Raw genomic sequence first — 9,162 nt, 5'->3', positions numbered from 1 at the left:
ATGTAAACATGACCATCTTCTTTATACCTATTTCTTACTAACCCCCACTACCCAGTCCACTAATTCCATGCCCACATTCTCCTACGCTGTTCATATCCTCTCTTTCACATCTATCAAGCCTATTTCTCTCATCACTCTTTCCAATCCATATCACCGCTGATGATGACACCCTTCATGCCCATTATATCCAACACCACTCACATCTCACATCTTTGATATATGTCATACCCATGTCTTCACTACCCACCTCATCCTTCATAACCATCACGCATATACCCATTTTCCAATACCCATTAAACCTATTTGACCCACCCATCCATCACACCTAATGCCACAGTTGGCCCCATCACCGAACCCACTTCTCTACCATTACCCATTCTACCATTCCTTCCTCGCCCATTTGTTTTCTATCTTCTCACGTATATAAAGCTTTATGTGCATAGTCATCCCCACTTTTCTGTCCCTCACATGCTTCATGCCCATACATCAAACCCATCACTACACTCTTACTTCGAACCTCATTCACATGCTCAACCACTTGCCACCCCACTCACTCTTGCGGACGCACTTAAAGCCTTTTATATCTCTATTAAGCTTGGGGTGGAAGGCATTGGAGAGATACTGAAAAGAACAATTTCTGCTGCCTTGACTAGATGCCTAAACAGTGAATGACTAAATGTGTTTTTGGAGAAGATTACAAAGAAATTTGATTCAATTATAAGTTCATTCCCTCATTTAGACAAAGAGTCCATCCATATGATACAGATAACCGAATCTTATCAATTTCTGGATATTATTAAAAGTGGAGTTTTTGGTCACAGTGTTGGCATGAAAGCAAAGCTCACAGGGACCACTTTACATTATTTTCTTCATTTGGATAGAATTACCGGCACAATGGATACACCTGGTTGGGTGATTCAGTAATTGCATAAATTAGTGAGGAAATGAATGCCAGTATGCGGTTAATTATAAGAAACCTGTAGTGGCAAATTGCTCTTACTGGTGTTCATGACTCTTCGATTTCTTCAAAACTCCTTTTATCCATCTCACTTATATGTGGGCTTCTGAAATCAAGACATGACATCATCAGGCAGGGCTTCCTATTTATTATGGAAAGACTTCTCATGCGATGCAAGTTTTTGTTAGATGAGAACGAATAGCAAAACTCAATCAATAGTGAAGTTGGATAAATACATGAAGATAGCTGTCTTGAGAAAGCAAATGTGGTGGTAGATACTATGTGCAGTGCATTGTCCTTGGTGGCTTAGAAAGAAACAGATTGCATCAATATTCTAAAAATGGGTGACATTCTCTTTTCACAATTGTGCTTGAAAGTCCTTCCTGCAACAACTACTCCCATATCAGATAATAAACACCATGGTCTAAATTTTGGAAGCTCAAGGAAGAATGAAAAGGTTGATGCTAGTGCGCATATCTCTCAAGAAGTGAATTGCTACTGGGATGAGTTCACGGATGGACTTGATAGCAGATTTGGCTACAATATTAGTACTTCTCCGATTTGTGAGATTGTGCCTATAGCATCATTGCCTTTGCGAGGACAGGGTGTGGTTCCAATGCAATTAGTAGCACGTGTACCCACTCCTTTATTTTATTGGCTGTTAATTCAACTTGCTAGTGCAACTACTGATGATATTGCTTTGGGTGTTGCTGTTGGAAGCGAAGGAAGAGGAAACCTACCTGGTGCCACATCAGACATTCGGGCCAGCCTTCTTTTACTCTTAATAGCTTTCTTTTTTAAAAGAATGAAGACAGAAGAACTTGAGAAATATCAATGAATGCTTCAGAATCTTATTTTATAGCTCACACTACTACAAAAAATGTAATTTATGATGCTTTGTTTCTTGACGCTTATATAAAGTGCCATTATTTATTCTCAAAAATGGGTATTAATGACGCTTGCATTATCTTGGCGCTTTAATGAGAGAAATAATGACTTTTTTAAATAATGGCACTTTTTTAAGCATCATTGTACAATGAATTTCAAATAATGACGTTTTTTTAAGTGCCATTGTAGGAGAACCTCAACCTTGGCACTTTTAAAAGCGTCATTGTACAATGCATTTCAAATAATGACGCTTTTTTAAGTGCCATTGTAGGAGAACCTCAACCTTGGCGCTTTTAAAAGCGTCATTTTCTGTTCATTTTATAATTACTCACATTTTTCAATTAAAAAAAAAGATAAATGTAATAAAGCCTTTTCCATACCCGATGCCCACACTCAAGTTTCATTACCAAATCTGTCTTTAACTGAACCAGCAAGCTCCAGCCAATTTTGATTGAGAAAATGAAGTTCTTACTCCAAATCAAGAAGATAGCATTCATGGATGTTCCACCGATTTGACTATTTAGGTGCTGGATTGAGAGAAAGGAAATGAATGGAGATATGAGAGAAAGCTAGGGTTTTTTTAGATTCGTAGGTTGGGAGAGGCAAGAGGAAGCAAAGGTAGGTGCCTTGGGTTGAAGAGGTAAGCAAGGAGGAAATGTTGAAGAACCAGAGGAACAGAGGAAAGAAAAGAAAAGAGAAGAAAAAACCCAGAAGAAAGAGTTGTCGGGTATGAGCCTATATGTTCTCGTTTTCCTATGGATTCACATTCTTCACTATTGATTTCTGGGATTTGAGTGTGAATGCTTGTAAATCTGTTGTGGTTTTTGTTTATTATCAGTTATTTTCTTGGTTTTCATCTCTGATAAAAAGATACTATACCTCTGTTTTTAGGCTTAGTTATGTCTCTCCTCTGTTTTTGTTCTCTGGTTCTTATGTTCTCTGGAAGATTTGGAAATGGTTCTGGTGTTGTTCCATTTGTGTACAATGGTTCATGCTGAAAGGAGCTTACTTTCCGTGGAGTTGTGGGTACTGCCTATAACTTGTTTGATGAAATGCCATTTCGAGATATGGGCTCTTGGAATGCATAGAAAGTTTTTCAACAATTTTTATTAAGGGATGTAGTGTCATGGAACTCAATAATTGCTGCCTATGAGCAGAATCATGTGGCTTTCAAATTAAATAAAAAAAATTTCTTTAGGGGGCGCTGCCTCCTTCAACTTTCGCGAGCTGACCGGGCAGCTCGACCCCCGACATCCCGAGCGAAGTGCAACATTTACTACTAATTTAAGCTTCACAATCTGACATAGGCTTCATTGCTTATGATACAAAAGATGCTATTCAACTTCATTTTTAAATGGGTTACACAACATGTTATCTAATTAATAATAACGTCATGTTTGGTTCATCTATTCAATAAACTAATTGAGATTTGACACCCCACTTATGACCACAAACTAGAATGGTCACCCCCAACATAAGTAGGACACATGTCAAGGTGCGTCTTAGCTCGACTTTAGCCTTACTTGGGAAATCTACCCAAGTCTAAGCCTAAAAACAAAATGAAAAAAATATCATGATATTATATTAATACAAATTATATGTATCTATATTGATTATCTAATTAATCAAGACTCTAAAAAATGAGTAACTTTGATAAATCATTTTGGGGGTTGGAGATGAACCAATTTTAACATGAACTTTATGTAGTGGGTCTTTAATGGATTTAGCCAAGTTTGTGAACTTAGGCCTAAAATGTGATGCTTACAAACAATATTTTCCTATTCTCACCATTGCAATTGATATGAATAATTTATAATACATAACTAGATGTAATATTTTAATAAGTATTTATGTTTTAGTTTTAATCAACTATGCATGCATGAAACCTTAGAATTCCCATTCAAGTATCATTGTGAGACAGAAGTTTCTCTTATTACATACTAAGACAATAAGTTGTCAAAATGTGAAATGTGGGTATATTTAAACCAATTTCAAGTTGACAACTACTAAATTTGTCTTCCATGTGATAAAGATCTTTTCTCTGCAAATGATGTTTGAATTGTCCAGTTGGACAGTATAGGAAAACATGATATCTATAAAGTTAATTGCTTGTTCTTAATTCAATTTTTAGAAAATTTGGTAGTCTTTCTTCTTGTTCTCTGGGTGCATATTTGGACAAGGTCACATATTGTGCCTTATCCATTTTGTGTACTTGGAGAACTATAGGGAAATGCTATCGAAATTTCTTTAAAATGAATTTAAGTATATTGGCAATTGACACATAGGGATTATGTATTCCTATATGGGATAGGAACCACTACCTAATTAAGGATGTTGGAGATGTTAGAATGCCTAAATCATGTATAAATCACTTGCTTCTATTCATTCGAATCTTAGTTCTATTCGTTAATTGTTTTAGTTCATGGTATCATTGTCTCATGTGGTTATGTGTTTTTAAAATTTTCAAACTTGGTGTATTCAATAATATAAGAGAAGACTAAAAGTTAGATCTTGCTTTTCATTCCTATTCATGAATAAAGTAAACATCATGAATGAACTAAGATCCATTTTTTTATGCTAATATTGAATAACCTAATATACTAGTTATGTTTCTTGTCATATTGCTTATTGTTAGATGACTTGCACATTGTCGTTTTTTGGATTGGTCTAAGTTTTGTGACAATGTGGGAAATTTTAATTTGGTAGATTATATATTTTAAGCCTATTAATAGGATTTTATTAATAACTTTAGTTGTTGGTGGTATCTAGGAGTTGTGTTTATCTCTTGTACATCAAATGGATCGTTCTTGGATGTCAAAGGATAGGAGATCAAAGGATTATGCAGATGGGGTAGAAAGCTTTATCGCATTTGCATTACAATATTCCACATATAAAAACTCCATTAAATGTTCATGCCTTCATTGTGGTAATATGATATTCCACACTCCTCAAAAAATTAGAGAACATTTATTCTTCTATGGAATTGATCAGAGTTACCATACATGGTATTGGCATGGAGACGCTGCTCCAAGTGGACCACCAACTAGTAGGGCAGAATGGCATCATACAGTTGAATTTAACGATGTGGATAGTACAATAGAAATGGTTCAAGTTGCATATGATGATTGTAAGAATGACCCAAAATTGTTTGAAACATTACTTGAAGATGCTCAAAAACCTTTATATCCTGGTTGTAGAAACTTTACAAAGTTATCTGCATTGGTCAAATTATACAACCTGAAAGCACGATATGGATGGTCTGATAAAAGCTTTTCAAAGCTTTTAAGTATTCTTAGAGATATGTTGCCTCTAAACAATGAGTTGGCTCTGTCTATGTATGAAGCAAAAAAAACATTGAATACATTGGGAATGGAATATGAGAAAATACATGCATGTCCCAATGATTGGATATTGTATAGAAATGAGTTGAAGGATGCAACTTCTTGTCCTACTTGTGGAACTTCAAGGTGGAAGTTAGATGGAACAGGTACTAAAAAAAGGAAGGGAGTCCCTACAAAAGTAATGTGGTATTTTCCTCCTATTCCAAGATTTAGAAGATTGTTTTAGTCCCAAAAATTGCAAAAGACCTCATATGGCATGCTTAAGAAAGAGAATTTGATGGTAAAATGCGTCATCCATCTGACTCCCCATCATGGAAGCTAGTTGATCACAGATGGCCTGATTTTGCTTCATAACCTAGAAACCTTAGACTTGCCATTTCAGCAGATGGTATAAATCCTCATAGTTCAATGAGCAGTAGACATAGTTGTTGGCCTATTATAATGGTCATTACAACCTTCCTCCTTGGTTGTGCATGAAAAGGAAGTTTATGATGCTATCTTTATTAATATCAGGTCCACGACAACCTGGAAATGACATTGATGTTTATTTAGCACCATTATTGGATGACTTAAAATGTTGTGGGATGTAGGGGTTGAATGTTACGATGTGCATTAGCAAGAGGTCTTTACATTAAGAGCTGTTCTACTATGGACAATCAATGATTTTCCTGCATATGGAAACTTATCTGGTTGTGTAGTTAAAGGATATTTTGCATGTCCCATATGTGGGGAAGATACATTCTCTCACAGATTGAAGCATGGGAAAAAGAACTCATATACAGGTCACAGAAGATTTCTTCCTTGCAACCATCCTTTTAGGAAACAAAAGAAGGCATTTAATGGTAAACAAGAGTTTAGCTCACCTCCGCAACCATTGAGTGGAGAGGAAATCCTAAGGAAAACTGATGTCATTTCTAATTCATGGGGAAAAAATAAAAACTCCCGAGGCAAGTTGAATGTCAATACTACAAAATGCTGGAAAAAGAAGTCCATATTCTTTGATCTTGAGTATTGGAAATACCTACATGTTTGTCATAGCTTGGAAGTAATGCACATAGAGAAGAATGTTTGTGAAAGCATCGTTGGTACCTTACTCAACATTCCAGGTAAGATGAAAGATGGACTTAATTCTCGCCTAGACCTGCTAGATATGGGCTTAAGGTGTGAATTGGGGCAAGGTTTGAATGAAATCGAACTTATCTCCCACCTGTATGTTATACGTTATCTAAAGTGGAGAAAAATGTTTTTTGCCAAACTTTATCACAATTAAAGGTTCCTGAAGGTTATTGCTCTAACATGAGAAACCTGGTGTCAATGGAAGACTTGAAGCTTTATGGTCTTAAATCGCATGACTATCATACATTAATGCAACAGTTATTGCCAATGTCATTACGATCCCTTTTGCCAAAGCATGTAAGGCATGCTATTTATAGATTGAGTTTTTTTTTTTCAATGCTCTGTGTAGCAAAGTGGTTGATGTGTCTGCACTGGATAAGTTACAAAATGATTTGGTGGTGACATTATGCTTGCTTGAGAAGTACTTTCCACCTTCCTTCTTTGATATCATGCTTCATCTTACTGTACATCTTGTAAGGGAGGTGAGACTTTGTGGACCAGTTTACCTAAGGTGGATGTACCCATTTGAAAGATTCATGAAAGTTTTGAAAGGGTATGTACGAAACCGTAATTGGCCCGAAGGTTGTATCGCTGAATGCTATATTGCAGAGGAAGCTATTGAATTTTGTACAGAGTATTTATCAAATGTAGATGCGATTGGGATTCCTATTAGTGCAAACATTTACCAAAAAGTTGGGGCACCAATACTTGGAGGTCAAGTTGTGACAATTGATTCCAATTTGTGGTTACATGCACATCATTATGTTTTAGAGAATACAGCTATTGTTCAACCTTATATTGAGTAAGAACCACTAACACTTAATATTTGTATCTGATACTTAAAATAACTTTAAGACATTAACTTTGAATTTCTTATAATAATTACATAGAGAGCACATGGAATGGTTGAAATTGAAAAATCCTCGTCAATCAAAAAGACAAAAGTGGCTCCAAGATGAACACCTGCGGACTTTTACTTATTGGTTGAGAAAAAAGGTATTGGAATGGTGTTAAAATGTGAAGTATTCTTTTTACTAATGTTTAACATACATAATAACTATTATTTATAATTACAGATGAAGCTGCAATTGGTAATAATGAACCTATATCTGAAACCCTTAAGTGAATAGCTCATGGTCCTAGCCATTATGTCTCTAAATATCATGGATATGTCATTAATAGGTGTCGATACCATACCAGGGAACGAGATGACTTACAAGCTACCCAAAATAGTGGAGTTAGTATTGTAGCTTCAACAATGCAAATCGCAAGTGCAAAAGATCAAAATCCAGTGTTTGGTGAGCTTTGTTTCTATGGCATTATTACCGAGATCTGGGACCTTGATTATACCATGTTTAGGATACCGGTTTTCAAGTGTGATTGGGTTGATAATAAAAATGGCATAAAAGTTTATGATCTTGGCTTTACATTAATTGACTTTAGCAAAATTGCTCATAAATTAGATCCTTTCATTTTGGCATCCCAAGCTAAGCAAGTATTTTATGTGCAAGACCAACTTGATCCAAGATGGTCGGTTGTTTTGTCAACTCCTCAAAAATATTTCTTGGATATGGAAGGAGGTGAAGACTTTGTTGACAATTCGATTGAACACCATCCCTTTATAGGGGCATTGCACAATTGAAGCGTTTGATGTAATGGATGACTCAGATGCAACATGTATGCGAGGCGATTGTGAGGGATTTGGATTGAGAACAAATCCTCTATGTAGCTGTATTTTAATGCTAATGTATGAATAAAGGCCATGGAATGGGTTGCAACAGCCACAAAATAGGTAATTTTTATCCTTTCTTTATTTTTTTGCACAAAATATTGACCATTCTTTAACATCTCCCAATAACATATTTACTAAAACCTTTTCCCTAAATTGTGCATGGAAGATACTAAATTAGTTATGTTTGTGAGTAAAAAAATTGTGAAATTTTTTATTATCAATATGCATGTTGTGTTTTCCAAACTTAATGTAACACAAACCGATAGTCCAAAAGCTTTCATAAGTTCTTATGGACTTGATGAACTTGTTGAAACCACGTGCTCCTTCCATGTTGATTCTTATAGGAAATTCCTACTGCAAATTTAGCTTCTTATACAAAGGCCCTTGGGTTGCTTAAAATAAATGAAATGTTAAACAAAGCGAGACAAAAAAAAGTTTAAATGAAGTGTTATCCTTGTTATATGATGAACAATTCTAAAAAGATCTATTGAATTCATGATCTATTGCATTTCATTGTGCATGATTATGGATTTGTTTCTTGAAAAGTTATGTTTTACAATTATTCTTTGACTAGGTTATATGCAATATAATTTTAACAAATCTTTATCATTTTTTATTTTTTTTTGTTACAAGAATGGAGACAAAGGAAGGAGAAAAACCCATAAAAAGGAAGTACAGAGGGATGACACAGAAGCATATGATTATAAAAAATAGAAGCAAGGGGGTTAAGTTGTCGGTTAAGTACAATCTTGATGGCATTTTCATAGGAGAATCAGCAGTTCATCTAACAAGCTACTTAGGCGTGTTAGCATGCACTATGGTGCCAATAAGATATAAAACTTGGCATGTTGTACCTAAACAGTTGAAGGATAAGTTATGGGACAACATTGAGGTAACCATTTCTTATTTAAATCACTTTGATGCAAAATGTCTATCATTCTTAACCTCTTGAAATTACTAAAGTTTGGTATTAATGTGCAGACTGCTTTTTCATTAAATCATAAAAGCAGGAGGAATTGTATGTTAACAATGGGAAAATGCTTTCGGTCCTTTAAGAACTTGCTAACAGTGAAGTACATTCTTCCTTTCGAAGACCAACCGGAGCTCCTCAAAAGACCACTATTTCA

General features: G+C 35.3%; 1 pseudogene; it reads left to right on the top strand.

Annotated features, from left to right (window-relative positions):
• The first annotated feature begins 468 nt into the window (after positions 1–468).
• On the top strand, positions 469–1,820 carry LOC117918079 (annotated as a pseudogene).
• The last annotated feature ends 7,342 nt before the right edge of the window (positions 1,821–9,162 follow it).

Source organism: Vitis riparia, chromosome 7, assembly GCF_004353265.1.
Source record: "Vitis riparia cultivar Riparia Gloire de Montpellier isolate 1030 chromosome 7, EGFV_Vit.rip_1.0, whole genome shotgun sequence".
NCBI lineage: Eukaryota > Viridiplantae > Streptophyta > Magnoliopsida > Vitales > Vitaceae > Vitis > Vitis riparia.
Note: the sequence above shows the minus strand (reverse complement) of the source record. Positions and strands in the feature narration are given on the sequence as shown.